This window comes from Octopus bimaculoides, chromosome 3 (assembly GCF_001194135.2).
Source record: "Octopus bimaculoides isolate UCB-OBI-ISO-001 chromosome 3, ASM119413v2, whole genome shotgun sequence".
Lineage (NCBI taxonomy): Eukaryota > Metazoa > Mollusca > Cephalopoda > Octopoda > Octopodidae > Octopus > Octopus bimaculoides.
The window spans coordinates 16,389,772-16,405,839 of NC_068983.1; the positions used below are offsets into that span (position 1 = coordinate 16,389,772).

The 16,068-nt window shown below is 38.5% G+C and overlaps 1 protein-coding gene across 7 annotated transcripts in view; it reads right to left on the reverse strand.

The window, feature by feature from the left end:
- The window catches only part of LOC106874382 (zinc finger protein 236), a 201,930-nt gene that overhangs the window by 149,845 nt on the left and 36,017 nt on the right, over positions 1–16,068 (reverse strand). Inside the window, exon 1 of one of the 7 annotated variants that reach the window (XM_052966049.1) lies at positions 1,708–2,338. The exons of 5 other annotated variants lie outside the window; for them this stretch is intronic. The gene's annotated coding sequence lies outside the window, so the exon portion shown is untranslated. Of the gene's footprint in view, positions 1–1,598; positions 2,339–16,068 lie in introns of those variants that run through there. One more of the 7 variants, XM_052966047.1, reaches the window with a different exon arrangement.

Genomic DNA, 16,068 nt, shown 5'->3' on the forward strand with positions numbered 1-16,068 from the left:
TGGGAAAGGACTGTACGCAAGGCAGGAGAGTGTGTGTATGTGGGAGGTGGGAGAGAGAGGCAAGAAACACACACGTATGTGTGTGTGTGTATATGAGTATGTGTTTATTGGTAGAGAAGATATAAGGCGAAATGAAAGGATAAAAACAAAAATATAAACTTAGGTGGGAGAAAAAACGGTAATATAACGTGATAAAACCTATGTATAGCAGGACACATGTGTGGGGGGAGGAGCGGGGAGATACAGGCACCAGGGGAGGGGGAAGGGTGGCGGGTCTACAGAACAAATGATAGTTCGGTATGGAAGCCTGAACGTATGTACGTGTATGGGTGTCTGCATGAAAGACAGAGAAAGATACAGCGAGTAGATAGTGTACGAGGTGATAGATAGAATGATAGATAGATAGAGAGAGAGAAAGAGAAAGCAAGAAGAAAGAGAGAATAGATAGAACAAGAGAGGAAGACAGAATAGATAGAAAGCGAGGAAAAGAGAGAACAGAAGAAGAGAGGATTTATATATATATATATATATATATATATATATATATATATAAAGAGAGAGAGAGAGAGAAAATGGATAGATATATGTAGAAAGAGAGTAAAAAAAACAAGAGCGAAATAAACAGACACAGAAGGATGACAGTTTTTTATTTTACACGAAAGACTGAACGTACAAGATAGATGTTCTGCATATGTCTACGTGTATGGGTGTATATGGGTGCTGAGGTGTGTACGATTACGTGTGCACGTTGGTTGTGTGTGTATGTGTGTGCAGAAATACCAACTCAGTGGAGCGATATATAACGCAGTTTCAATGACAGACCTACATATATTAACTTGTATAGATATGTATACTTACGTGTGTGAGTGCGTGTGTGTGTGTGTGTGTGTTAACCAAAACACTCGTCTGTCGGTCGTCATTAAGCCTTAACTATAACCATCAGCAGTCACACACACACACAACTAAACACACACACATATATATAAACATACATGTCGGCGTTGAGACACAAAACACTTTTGTCGACGTGTGGGTGTGTCCGTGCATGTACACCTAAGTAGCATGTAGGAATGTGGCCTGCATTCACATACCAAACTGCTATGTAGAATCATGCAAAGTCATTCTACAGCAATGTGTGTTTGATAGGTTACACACATACACACACACAAAGACACTCAAAAGTTAGAAAAAGGTACAAAATACGTAGAATACACTTAAGTCAAATGTTAGGGAAATTATAACGACATGAATCGTACCCACACATATACACACACAGGGTAACAAACACATGTAGGCAGCTCGGGGTTAAATAACCGAAAGATAATGATCAAGATAGGTGGAAAAAAACCCCCAAAAAACCAAAAACAAAAAAAAACAATATAACACTCTCACGTACATACATACATACACACATACATACAGAGAGAGACTGGATACCCGAATGACAAACAGTAAAACGACGAGGGGCCGAGGGGCCCAAACTGACAAAGCTAAGCTAAACTGTACAGTCAGTCTTCTCTCCTTCAAAAAATCGCAACACTCAAAATACATACATACCCGGCCACATCCACACACATATATACATACTTGGTTCTTACCTGATGCGGGTGGAAGACGACAAACATTTGGCTTCTCCACGAAATAGAGAGAGAGAGAGAAAAGGGAGAAATCGGTCGGCGCTGCGCCTGGTTCGCTGCGCACACCTACCTACATGTAATGCATGTATGTATGGCGAACAGAAGCGTTTCACTGCGTGTCCTCTATCCGATATTTAAGCTCGTGGTGTCGCCCAAACCTGCTTCGTCTACTTCTTTCTTTCTCTTTTTTTTCTTTCATAAGTCACACGCTAACACATAGAGCGTACACGCACTCGTCGTTCTCTCTCTCTCTCTCTTTTTCCCCCTCCCTCTTTCTTTGGGCCCATCCTCACCTTCTATCACGAAGTATGAATGTGTATACACACACACACACACACATATAAAATACACCCGCTCGCACGCACGCACGCACGCTCACACATACATGCCAGCACGCACATTCATATATGCACATAAATACCACACACACACACACATACATACATACACAAGCTAGCTTTCCTATTCACGTCACCTTCTCTCCTCCTACCCCTCCTCCTCCTCCCGTGCGTGCCTGAGCGAGTAAGTGCGTGCGTCTGAATATGTCTCAGACAACACACACACACACACACACAAACAATCATACACATACATAGAAGCAAGACAAGCACACGTACATATCATACGTACACATATATCTACTGCAACTAAATAGTTATAGCTGAGCCGCTGATAGCAATCCGTTTGTTGCCCAACAAGTCTCTGCAGCACACACACACACACACACACACACACACACCGCCGTCATCGTCACACAGCCCACTCACCACCAAGGCGCACCGGATGGCTAGTAATACATGTTGGATTCCTTTCTCTCTCTCTCTCTCTCTCTCTCTCACACACACACACACTGGGAACAAACCAATTTTAATATTTATTTCCATTTGGTGTACATTTTTTGCGCCTCTGTGTGCATATACGTGTGTGGTATATAAATAAGTGTATATAAATACACAAACACTTATACATTAGGTGTATAGAGAATTTTGTACAGATGAATGAATCGTGTAGTGTACGCTAAATAAATGTGTATGTATGTATGTACACACACACACACACACACACATTATATATATATATATATATATATATATATATATATATATATATATATATATATATATATATACACATGCGCGTATATATATATTACATGTAATGCATACAGAATGTCTGTAATGATTAATTACTCTACAAGGTTGTTTAGCACCAGGTCAGATAGAGTCGAGTAAAAGCACCAACTTGTCATTTTAGGATAATGCAGGTCTATATTATCCAATGTGTCTGTTCGAAACCCTAAGACGGGTATGGTGTGGATTTGGGAGAGAGAGATTTGACTGCTGTTTCTAACGTGTTCAATCCAATGACCACAAACAGTCACTCGTTGGTTCATGCACAAAGGTTTTTGACTGCTATTTCTAGCCTGTTTAATGAACATGTAGAGGCTCCCTCGTAGGCTCGCGCACAAAGGTGTTTGCCGAATGCCATAGGTGTAGTTGGGATGATATAATGTCTACTGGTATATATATATATATTATGTGTGTGTGTGTGATATTATTGTTTGCTAATGTACATGCAATGTGAGTGCTGCCTTTTAGAAAAATCAATTGATATATACACACACATACATATATACCAGTTTGTGCCTATGGTTCATTGTGTAACAGAGGTGCCGGTGACGGTAATAAAGTGTGAAATAGTTATCAATATCTGAGCGGGGTATATCTTTATCCGAGATACATGTGTATATTTGCATATATGCATGTGTGTGTGTATGTGTGTGGAGAGAGAGAGAGAGAAATATACCAACACACACACACGTACAGTATGTACACATACATATATGCATGCATCGTTATCTATGTAGAAGACACACACACGGAGGCGAGAGTATGCATTTTTGAATCATGTGTGTGTATACATACACACACATACATACATAATTACATATATATATATATATGTGTATATATATATATGTGTGTGTGTGTGTGTGTGCTTATGTTGGGCATGTATATGTCTGGATAAATGATTGCCTCCCGATGTATGTCTCATTCATTATATGTAAATATGTCAGTGTGTAAGTATGTCAGTATATAAATATGTCAGTATGTGTGAGAGAGTATGTGTGAGAGAGTGTGTGTATGTCTACGGTGTCAATACTATATCTTCTCAGAATGATGTGAAGGTGTACATGTACGTGTATTCATCGACTACATATGTATGTGTGTGCCGGGAACGGTGCGTGTGTGTGTAACTGGCCAGGAACGGGGAAGAAGATGCCGAGACAGGCTTGCATCAGTCCAGACAAAGCAGACAGCTTCCATTCGGTTGCAATGGCCGATATTCGGACACTTCTCTGGTCGAAATATGTCGTCTGCCAGCATATTACAGCTTGTTGCTTTCCACCACACTACATAGTGGAGCAATGCAGAGAGGGAAAGCCCTGTAGCATATACCAGTATACCATCATATACACACTGCATCACACACATACAGCAGATACCATACTACATTACAGAAACCATATCGCAGACATGCAGACATTACATACACACCATACAGATTGTGATATCACGTTTATATAGATATTACATCACATTACATCACACACACACGTTTAATACATTATTGCATGCACATATATAATCGGGTATATATACACATTACATCATATATATATATATATATACACACACACATACACACAACAAATGCAGATAACTGCATACACATACGTACGCATTGCACACCACACATACACACACATATTGACATGATTATTAAAATATATACAAATCTTTCACTCGCGCTACATATACATATAGTATATAACATATATTGACGTGATTATTAAACAGCATATATATTTATACATACATACATACATACATACATACATACCTCTTGCATTACATACACACTAAATAATCCATGCGGCCTCTTCCCTCCCACATATTGACATAATTATTAAACAGCATATATATATTTATACATACACACCCTTTGCACTATATACACACTATATAATTCCACGCACATACTGACATGAGTATTTAAAACACACACATACCACCCGACAACACGTACACAATATACACATATAGAATATATATTCATAGATACACACACACAAGCTATATCATATATATATATTAGGCACACAAGCTTTATATACATACATACATACATACACACAAACACGCAACATGCATACATAGCACTCAACATAAAATACATACACACACACACAAAATGACACATAAAGTAGACACCCACACACTACACAAACAATTATCAAACTCCCCAACACACACACACACACACACACACACACAAATTCACAAACGTACACCAACAGACACTGAAACTAAACATCAAACAGTCATATCTAATACAGTTGGAACCGCTTCAGTTAGGAGGAAGATGCTGCGAAAGAAAGAAAAAAAAAGGATGAAGGGAGAGAAAAAAAAAGGGAAGAAAAATGAGGAAAAAAAGAGAAAAAAAAAGGAAAAAAACATGCACGTCACAACTTCCTAGTTATGTATCACTTATGTAAAATCTAAATATTACAGGAATCATCAGGATCGATATTGACACGATTATATTTGATTATCATTTCCATCGAACACCCATTTAGTAGGCCTGTCTGTGTGTATACAAGTATGTAAACACAGCACACACACACACAGTCGTTGTTTGTGTGTGTGTTTGTGTGTGTGTGTGTGTGTGTGTGTGTGTGTGTGTGTGTGTGATGCAACACATGGGCAGAACGAAAGAGGTTGAAAGCAGAACAAGAGCATTGAATGAACGGCTTGTTTTGTAAACAATTTAGAAAGACACCGAGACGCCAAAATTACGGCGGGGTTCCTGGGATCAGCGTGTCTGTCCCAGTCGAAGCGCCCCTTATGTGTGTGTGTGTGTGTGTGTGTTTAATATTTGTTGGGGTGGACAAGACAGATATGGGCTGTTTTAGCTGGCAGCGAGCAACCAGACAGAGGGCAAAAAACACTATACGAAAGTGATGGAGCATACAACTGGTGTGTGTGTGCGTGCGTGCGTGCATGTGAGTGTGCGTGTGTGTAACTAGTTGGAGTTGGCTGGTTTGATGGTGGATGGAGGAAAACCTGTGTCTGCACTGGCGACTGGCTAAGGTGAACGTGTGTGTGCGTGTATGTGTGTGTGTGTGTGTGTGTAAACAGACATAAATTGACTATACTTTTTAGTCATAAGCGTGTATCGAGCATTAAAATATATTTGAGCCGAAAAGAAAGTATGGAATCTATTACATTGTATTTATGATTTGGTCTGCTTATCTCTCTGATATATATATATATATATACGACACACACATACACGCACACACACACACACACATAGGTATGTATGTTATATATTCAAACTCAGCTACATATTAGTATATGCACTACGACATACATAATATGCATATAGGTTAGCTTGCATGTTAAGACGGGTAATAAGCGCGTTCGTGTTTGTGTATATATATATATATATATATATATATATATACCCACACACGCACACACATTATAGTTGGCAGAGAATGTATAAAATACTTGAGATAGGCAGAATACACAACAAAAATTCAACTTGTTAGATCAGTTATAAGCAACACGACAGCAGCAGTGATCGGTATGTGTACCCCAGTTAGGATTAACTGATGACAATGAAAAGAGGGTCATTTTTATGAGGCCTTCTTTCAGACTACCGCAATACCAGCTGAGAGATATTGTCATCATGGCTGTTTATTTCAGAGGACATAGTGAGCAATACCATGATGGCTACTCTGATGTACATGCAGGCTGTGGTTACTGTACATGGAATAAAACGGAACCAAGGCTCTCGGAGTTCTGTGAGACAAATAATAACCTAAACATCTACAACACTAACTTCAGGAAACCAACTAATCAGACAAGAATCATACAAGCCAAATCGCTTTCATTGTCACCAAGAGAGAGACAAATAGTTGTGAAGACTGTCTTTTCCCATTGAAGAATGAACCCAACACAACAGCAATTTGCGATTAGTGGTATTGGAGTAAGAGATACACAAACTCAGAGATACACAAGAAAGTCAATCCGGAAACTCAAAAAATATTTCGGTCAAACGTAGGTTCAACGAACTAGGTGACGCATAACGAGAAGTCGGAAGAGACAGAATAGTAACATAGAAGGTAATGAATAGTCTCGACCAAAAGACCTGCAGCGAGCCGTAGGCAAGATCAGCAGATGGAACAACTTCCAACTTTGCATAAAGTAAAAAGTGTGACAGACCTATCAAAGCTAAGAGACAAGGAGGATGCGGGTGGGACAATAAGAGAAACTAGACGCCGGGTACACTTAGCAAATAGAGAAGCGGACAGTAAAAGGTTTGCCGATGTTCTGCAACGTTAATGTCAGAGGCGTGGTGTTCCGGATTGCAAAGCAGTATGTCAGTGCAAATTAAAACGTTGTTGGGAGAAAGTGTGTATGAAATCATAGCGGCACACTGCCTTGACTGACGCAAAGGGGAGACTTAGAAATGCCATATTACAAGAAACTGCCGGACAAAGGGAGTATGTGAGAAAGTGGGACTACCCTGAATAAGCTTAACTAGGGATCAGTTACTGAAATTAGCAGTTTTATCGTCGAAATAGCCAATGAGGATAAGGGCAGAGAAAGCGGTCGGACCATTAGGGATAGTCGCTGAGGTGCTATAAATATCTGCTGAAGTGGGGCATACTGGTCACTCGCATAATCAGTTAAGTAGTACAAGAAGTGGCCATTTCTAATGTCTGATCACCAACTGCTACAAGCATAAAGTAGACACACGGTCAAGCAAGAAGCAGTTACTGGGACATCAAAATGATGAATCCAGTTATAAAAATAACAGAAAGATTACGAAGAGAAATTTAATGTAAATGAAACGTAGTTCGGATCTGTGTCAGAACCGAGTACCACTAGTGAAACAGCTAGTAAAAGGTAATCCACCATATGTAACATTTGTTACCTGGAGGCAGTCTACGATAGGGTGCCACACCTTTTAGAGGTTTGTCGCTAAGGAAACTTAGCTATAATCGAACGGCTTGTGAAGGCTACGCAAATCATGTACAGAACTACAACCAGTAAGGTGAGAATTAACAATGAGTTCAGCGAGGAATTTGGCGTACAAGGTCTCGGTTCCCAACACCCAACGGTTTATTAAAATTTTTCTTGAGAATATAACAACGGAATTTAAGACCGGTTTTCCATCGCAACTCCTGTACGTCGATGATCTGGTTCTGAAAGATCAATTTATTCAAGAATTGGGTAAGGAATTCCAAACATTTAGAAACGAGAGTTCTTAAAGTAAATGTAGCCATGACAAAAGTTAAGACTAACTACAGTGTCATCTGGGAAGTGGTCATATAAGATATGTAGAAAAGGAGTAAGATGTTTGAATGTAACAATTGTGAGGGAATCGACATTCCTAGCCCAACGGAAGATTATCAGCATCTATTTAGGTAATTTATTCACAATATGAAGAAATATAAAATATAGTGATGCGGTGGGAGTATGGGCAATTTAACAGAAAAGAACTTCGAATGTAGCAGACGTGCAGGAGAAATTAACAGTAAGAACATCCTGAAATAATGCTTTTCCAAATACTCAGAAGGTTCGCGCTCCCAAGAAGCAGTGATAGATTCTGTTATCTAGGTCAGGGGTTTTCAAACTTTTTGACTTGCGGACCCCTTTATATTTCAGGCTTTACCTAAGGGACCCCCTTATAAACGCTTATGAAATTTTTACATAAATATTTGCTTAAAATAACATATATTTTTACATTTATTTATTTAACAGTATTTAACAAATAAGTTTATTGTCAATTAAAAGATTTCGATCAAAAAACATATATAAAATCAAATTGCCCATAAAAAGTATTTGCTGTCCACGGACACCCTGTCTTGTTCTTGCAGACCCCCTGTGGTCCGCGGACCACAGTTTGAAAACCCCTGACCTAGGTGACCAAATTAGCTGTGGTGGAGGGTGTCCCGAAAGAAAAGTTCATGGGGGGTATTACCTCTGCTGACAATAAAGAAATTCTCTCACGATTAGGCGCAGATCGTAAAGACGCTTGCATATGAAGGACAATGTTGCGTGCCAGCAGCGAACCTTAGAAGACATGGCAAGAAATGATGAATAATCATCTCAAAAGACCGAACCTCACGAAGATGAAAGATGGTAACAAGTAGAGAGATGGTGAACAAGGCCATTGCATCCTATATACGCACAAAAAAAAAGGTTAAAATACATGCATATACCTACCTACCTACATACATACATACATACATATATATATATATACACACACATGCATACATACATGAGTACTTTTTCTTTTAGATTTTTATTGAAATTTCCTCGTGTATGTTATGTGTATGTATATATATATACACGCACGCACGCACACATTTACATACACCCATATATACATGATATACACACACACGTGTATGTAAGGGAGAGAGTATACGTGATATATTGTGGTGAATCAACGCAGTCTGAACTTCGTTAATTATCTACGAATGTGGATAAAATATAGACATACAGAGTGTGTGTGTGTGTGTGTGTGTGTGTGTGTGTGTGTGTGTGTGTGTGTGTGTGTGTGTGTGTGTGTGTGTGTGTGTGTGTGTGTGTGTGTGTGTGTGTGTACGCGCGCACAAGATGGTGAGGCGAAATATTCGTATTTATGTCTATACACGTCTCTGAGTCGCCACCGCTATCATTTGGCTGGACCGAGTTGTGACTTAAGTCCGCCCAATATCAACCACCTCTACAGCAGATTACTAACTGTAGGTGTGATAAACAAGGAACCAGTGGTAAGCTTTAGTACCAACAGTTACCTGCTACAGGTATTTCGGTGTGAATAACACACACACAACTAGTAGTTAGTAAAATTTAGTGAGACAGGAATAATGGTACACACCTCAGAATGCATCTATCTATCTATCTATCTATCTATCTTTCTATCTATCTATCTATCGTTGCTGTGTATGCCTGTTAGCCAGCGTTTTATCTGCCAATCCTATATATCATACCCACCCATACACACATAAATACGCACACACACACACACATATATAGGCACATATTCATGCACAGACATTCTATTAGTCTTTAACTTTGACACTGATTCTACGCATTTCACCTCACAATCATCTCATACATGTGAGAAAGTATATACATATATATATTTTTAGTGCGGGTGTATGTGCATGAATATGTGGTTATGTACACACACACACATATAAATATATACGCACATAAACATATATATATAAATATCTATACACATACGTGTGTGTGTGTGTGTGTGTGTGTATATATATATATATATATATATACATGCATACACACACAGATAATCACTAACACATTCATATATGCACATTCTATTCTAACTTTGTCACTGAATCTACGCATATTCATCCTATATTCTATCTCACTCTTTCACCTGTATGCACGCGCGCGCGCGTATGTATATATATATATATATATATATATATATATATATATATATATATATATATACATACATACATACATGCACACACACACACACACACACAGATTTAATACCATCTCTCCTTCGAAATCGCTCCCTCCCTCCCTCTCTCCACATACATATACATTTCTATCGCCCACCTCTCTCTCTCACCACCATAAACTCCCTCTTCCTTCATCCTCCTCCCTCCCCCTCTCTTCCGCTATTACATTGACTGGACAAACTGTCCACTGCTACAAAACCCTGCTGCCAATACCTTACCATTTCCATATGCAAATATCGGAAACATGACGTGTATGCATATGCGTGAGAAAGTGCGTATACAGGTGTGTGTGTGTGTGTGTATACGTGCATAAATATCTGTCTGGCTGTAGAGCCAGCACGTATATGAATTTGCAATGAAGCATTAGTGCGTGTCTGAATACGTGTGCATATGTATGTGTGTGTGTGTGTGTGTGTGTGTGTGAGTGAGTGAGAGAGAGAGAGAAGTCGTGTATCTCTCGAATTACCTTATACACACGGATATACTAACATACAACGAGCGAGTGTGTAGTTCGTGTACATTGCGTGTTAAGGTGCGTACAACCCAGCGCCTACCGCGACCACGACCACCATCAACACCGCCACAATCGCCGCCGCCACCACCACCACATTGAATCGCAGCAGACTGGGTGTAGAGAACATTTAAAATGTCTATTCTATGATCGGTGTGCTCGCGTGAAAATACTGTGTGCGTTTGTGTGTACTACTGTGTTATAAAAATTGGGAAAGATAAATACATGCATATGTGCGTTTGAAGCAAAGAAGCTGTATTAGTGCGTTTGAAGCAAAGAAACTGTATTAGTGCGTTTGGCAGACTGCAGGTGTCCGTCTGGCCCTGGATGGAGGACCAGCAATCGCAAATATATGCTGTGTGTGTGTGTATGCGTGCGTTCGTGCACGAGCAGACATATGTATGTGCTTGCGCTTATATGTAGATGCATATTGCTAATGTGCATGTATAGAAGAGAAACAGGACAAGAGTGAAGAGGGGTAAGAGTAGGCGTAAACAGGGGGGAACTGGTATGACTACAGTGGTAAATTTATGCGTATGTGCGTATGTAGACCAGACACATGCAAAAAAATACACGACTTAAAATAAAAAGACACATACATGCACATATTTACACACATTCTGCTGAACTCCAAGGAAGCCTCTAAGTACTTGCTAGAAACGGCAACCAAATCTCCCTCAAAGTATACTATTGCCCCTAAGAAGCAGGGACACTGGACAATATAGTCCTAGCTGAAACCTCTTTGAGCAAAGGTTTGCTCAGTCAGGGTTAATTTAGGGCTCAACATTAAAAACTACCCAGACAATAAGGAAAAAAAAAAATGAATGGACAAAGTTCAATAAGTAGACTAATTATTCCAGAAACATTAATATGCTAATTATGTAATTAACAATGATTCCTAACTTTAACAAAGAAAACATATTTGATGGGAAAGATATCAGAGTCAATTCTGGCAAGATTTGAACTAAGAACATAAAGAGCCCTAGCTAAAAATCATCATTTCATCATTGTTTTAATTCTTTTGTTCTTTTACTTGTTTCAGTCATTTGACTGTGGCCATGCTGGACCACCGCCTTTAGTCGAATCAAATCGACCCCAGGACTTAGTCTTTGTAAGCCTAGTACTTAGTTGGAGAAAGAAAACTAAAACCTAGAAATAATGGTTATTGAATCTGAAAGAAGAGGTGATAATTTCAAGAAATACAGAATTAAAATATCAAAGTAAATTTACATATTTGAAGGTTGGTAACTGATCTTTGGGTACAGGTAAGGGAGACAACTATGGATCATTTTTAGTCTACTAAGCCATCATCAGTTGAATATAGTATATTGATAAGAACATACAAGGCAGTCTACCAATTCTGCTTTCATTTAATCAATAATAATGTTTAATAATAATCAGCACAAGACTACTCATTTACAGACGAAAAGTATAATCAACTGAATCATCCCCCACTCCAATATGTAACTGGTACTTATTTTTTGGAAAGCAGACGTTAAACGACGATGATGATGATGATGATGATGATGATGATGATGAAAGACAAATCAATGAGGAAACCTCTACATCAATCATGGGCAGTTTATGGCTCACAAGACTTTCTAAATGGCATGCCAAATGATGAGCTATGTCTTATGCAACATGCTTCTGAAAAAAGCTTGCCCTACTCTTTGGGATCACTCAATCTGCTAGAAATATCTGTTAAATTTTCTTCATATCACACTCTACAGCCTTAAAAAGTGAAGAACAAAATGAATAATGTAAGGCTCAATGAATAAAACTGATTCCAGGAAAACAACCGTATTGTATGCCTGGTACTTAATTTTTCAAACCTAAAATGACGAACATTAAAATAAGCAGCAGAAGGATTTGAACTCAAAACAGGAATTTAATCCATCACATAAATCATTTCTACAATTCCATGATTCTTTTAATAAACATTTTTCCCATTGGCACAAAGCCACATACTTTGGCAAGAGCTGCAAGTACCTGACTAATGTTCAGTTTATCAACTCCTGAGATATGGAAAGCAAAGCCAACCTTAGTGGGATTTGAACTCAAAGAAGACCTGAAGCTGACAAATAAATAGTAAAGTGCTGTATGTGCCATATACCTAAATAAATATAGTAAACAATTTTGCTTGTACCCAATACAATCTATCTCACTCCTTTTTTGCACTGCCAGTCATCATTCCACTTCTCTAGGCCACCCTTTATTGAAAGCTACCCCTAACTCTCTCATCATGGATCACCTCATTTATTATCCATCACTCCATCCACCCTCATATCACCTATTCCTAACACTCTGTTTCTATAATCATACTCTTGCTCTTTTCATTCACTAATCTTGTTTGATTTTTGTTGCTGTTTTTTTTCCAGTCACCACTATCTTATCACCCTCTTGGTGATGTTACCTTAATCTTGTTAAGAGCATGACAACTACAGTGCTGGTAACACTATAAAATGTACCTAATACATTGTAAAGTGATTACTGTTAGAAAGGGTGTCCAGTTATAGAAACCAAGTCAAAAATAAAACTTTTGATTCATTTAGGAGGGCAGTAACTCCAAATAAAAACTAACTCAGGCCACAATGACCCATCTAACCAAAGTACAGCAGGCAGGTGTAAAAGAATGGTGATAACGATGTTGATGAATTCAAGTAAATAATTGTGCACATTTTGTAAGAAATCGAAGTACAATAATAATATGTTATATTCTAACATAGATTTAGTCTATGCATGCAAGCATAGCTATGGGGCTAACAAATTCGTTTCATGACTACATGGTTTCAAGTAGTGCATGACACACCCAGCAAGTGTCAACTATCAAACTGACCGAAGCCTTTAGCCTGATGGAAAGACTATTGCTGTTCTTGAGTGATAGACATAATACAACACAAGGTTTAACAGAACACCAGTCTTTTGATGTCTTTAGGGAAGTTCACTCCATTGCAAGTGTTTGGGCAAATCTGAGAATAACTTCCGCCCTGCAATTTCAGAGGTTGTAAAAGCATATCATGGCTTCTAACCTTACTCACCTTAGTAACATAAAATAAATAAATAAATACCAGTTTAACCCTTTGCCTGACCAAAGCATTTTCATCTAATTGTCCTCAATATCCATGGCAGTTTTTGAACTTGCTTCACGTGTTCTAAGTCATATAAAGCATTCCTTTTATTATAAGTCCCGAGTCACTCTGGTGGTTAAAGAAAAAACTTGGGAATGTGTATCATATATGATGCATGGATACCAGAAAAATGTCCCATGAATCACATGTGATACATAAGACAGGCAAAGGGTTAAGTGTCAACCATATGTACATCCTTATTAGTCAAACCTTTTCAGGGGAATAAAATATACTATGTAATATGTAATAGTTTCAACAGAATCACCACTTCTTCCATCCATCCATTTTCCTACAACTTCTACCTCTCTAATGCATTTACTCTAGCATCTTTTGTCTCAACTACTTTTAAAACTCTAAACACACACACACACATACACACACACACATACACACACACACATACCTGAATTGATTAACAGATACCAAACAAGTACTGAGTTGGTTTAAGCTCTCTCCCTCCCACAAAATGTGTCATGTACTAATATTTTTAAAAAATCAATACCACACAGACACACAAACACACATTCACAAACATTTATATGCACACAGAAAGAAAAAAACAAAACAAAGAGAGCAAGAAAAAAATGAAATTAAATAAATGTATGACATAAGACACAACTAAAAGGGCTAGCACTGAGAAGAACATCTGATCATGCAGCACTGCCTCAAACTGTCTAACATGCTGACATGGAAACATGGACATAAAAATTTCAATGAGGATGGTCGCTGCAGTGATCACTGTTCAAGTTCAACAAGGAGAAAGCAGAACAGTTTACTCATTAAGGATGGATTCGGTAGATGAGAGCTACAGATCCTCATGTACAGGGAGCCAGTCTTTTGCACTTTCATTTCTTAGTTTTGTTTCATTTTTGCTCTTTTTTTCTACTTGTAGCCTCCCTGTTGTTTTGTCAATATATCTGAGATTGTTTTTTGAGCTGTTACAGATCTCTTTCCCAAAGCTACACCCCTTGACACGAGGGTTCCGCAGTTAATTTCATACTGTGTAGTGACCATAGGTGGGAGCAGTAGGCTTAAGTGGCTGTAGTGTACACTCAAGTGAAATTCCTCTCCCCTTTATTATATATATGGGCATTCGAACATAGCAGATAACAGCTAGCCTTTGGCCGCTATTTGAACCTTGCGTCCACTACTCTGATTGGTTGGTATTGGCACAATTTGTCTCTTACTCTGTCATACCAATATGCAGCATATAATCAATCGGAGCCCCTAAATAAGATCACGGCAATCTCTTTCTTTGTCACCACCATCTTCTTAACGACATCAACAACATCTCTATGTACACATCTCTATTTTCCTTAAAAAGCTCTGGATACCAAAATCTGCCAAGCACAAAAAAATACCTTCAACCTCAAAAAGCACCAAAATACTTTTAAACATAACCCAGAAAGAACAACAAAGAAAAGATAGTTTGACTCAGAATTCCTGAGAGCATATGCCTTACACACCATACATACAATGTGTATATATAGATATATGTTTGTCAGGACAAATGTTTGTACCAAACATATACCAAACAAACATAAAAACAAAATATCTTAACTCTTTATCCCTTTTGTTTCTCTTAAGCCAACAAAACTATAGAATATCTTCGACTAGATGTATATGAACCAGCGATTACAGAATGTGACTGGGTGTATAGAGCCCAACAAGGTTATAGAAATATTCTATCTTCTTTCATAATTATTTTCAAGTTCTCAAAGTCAATAACAAAATAAAGTATGAAAGAAATATAAAAACAATACAGAAAATATATCTTCATTGAAGACAAAATCCTGGCAAGCTCGCCAAGTGTTATTCTTGTCCCTCTTCTAACAGAAACATTTCCAGAAGCTTTAAAATAACTTTAAATCATACTTGTTACTTGTTTTTCCCTCTCTCTCGCTATATATATATCATCATCATCATCATCATCGTTTAACGTCCGCTTTCCATGCTAGCATGGGTTGGACGATTTGACTGAGGACTGGTGAAACCGGATGGCAACACCAGGCTCCAGTCTGATTTGGCAGAGTTTCTACAGCTGGATGCCCTTCCTAACGCCAACCACTCAGAGAGTGTAGTGGGTGCTTTTACGTGTCACCCGCACGAAAACGGCCACGCTCGAAATGGTGTCTTTTATGTGCCACCCGCACAAGCCAGTCCAGGGGCACTGGCAACGATCTCGCTCGAAAATCCTACAGGAGC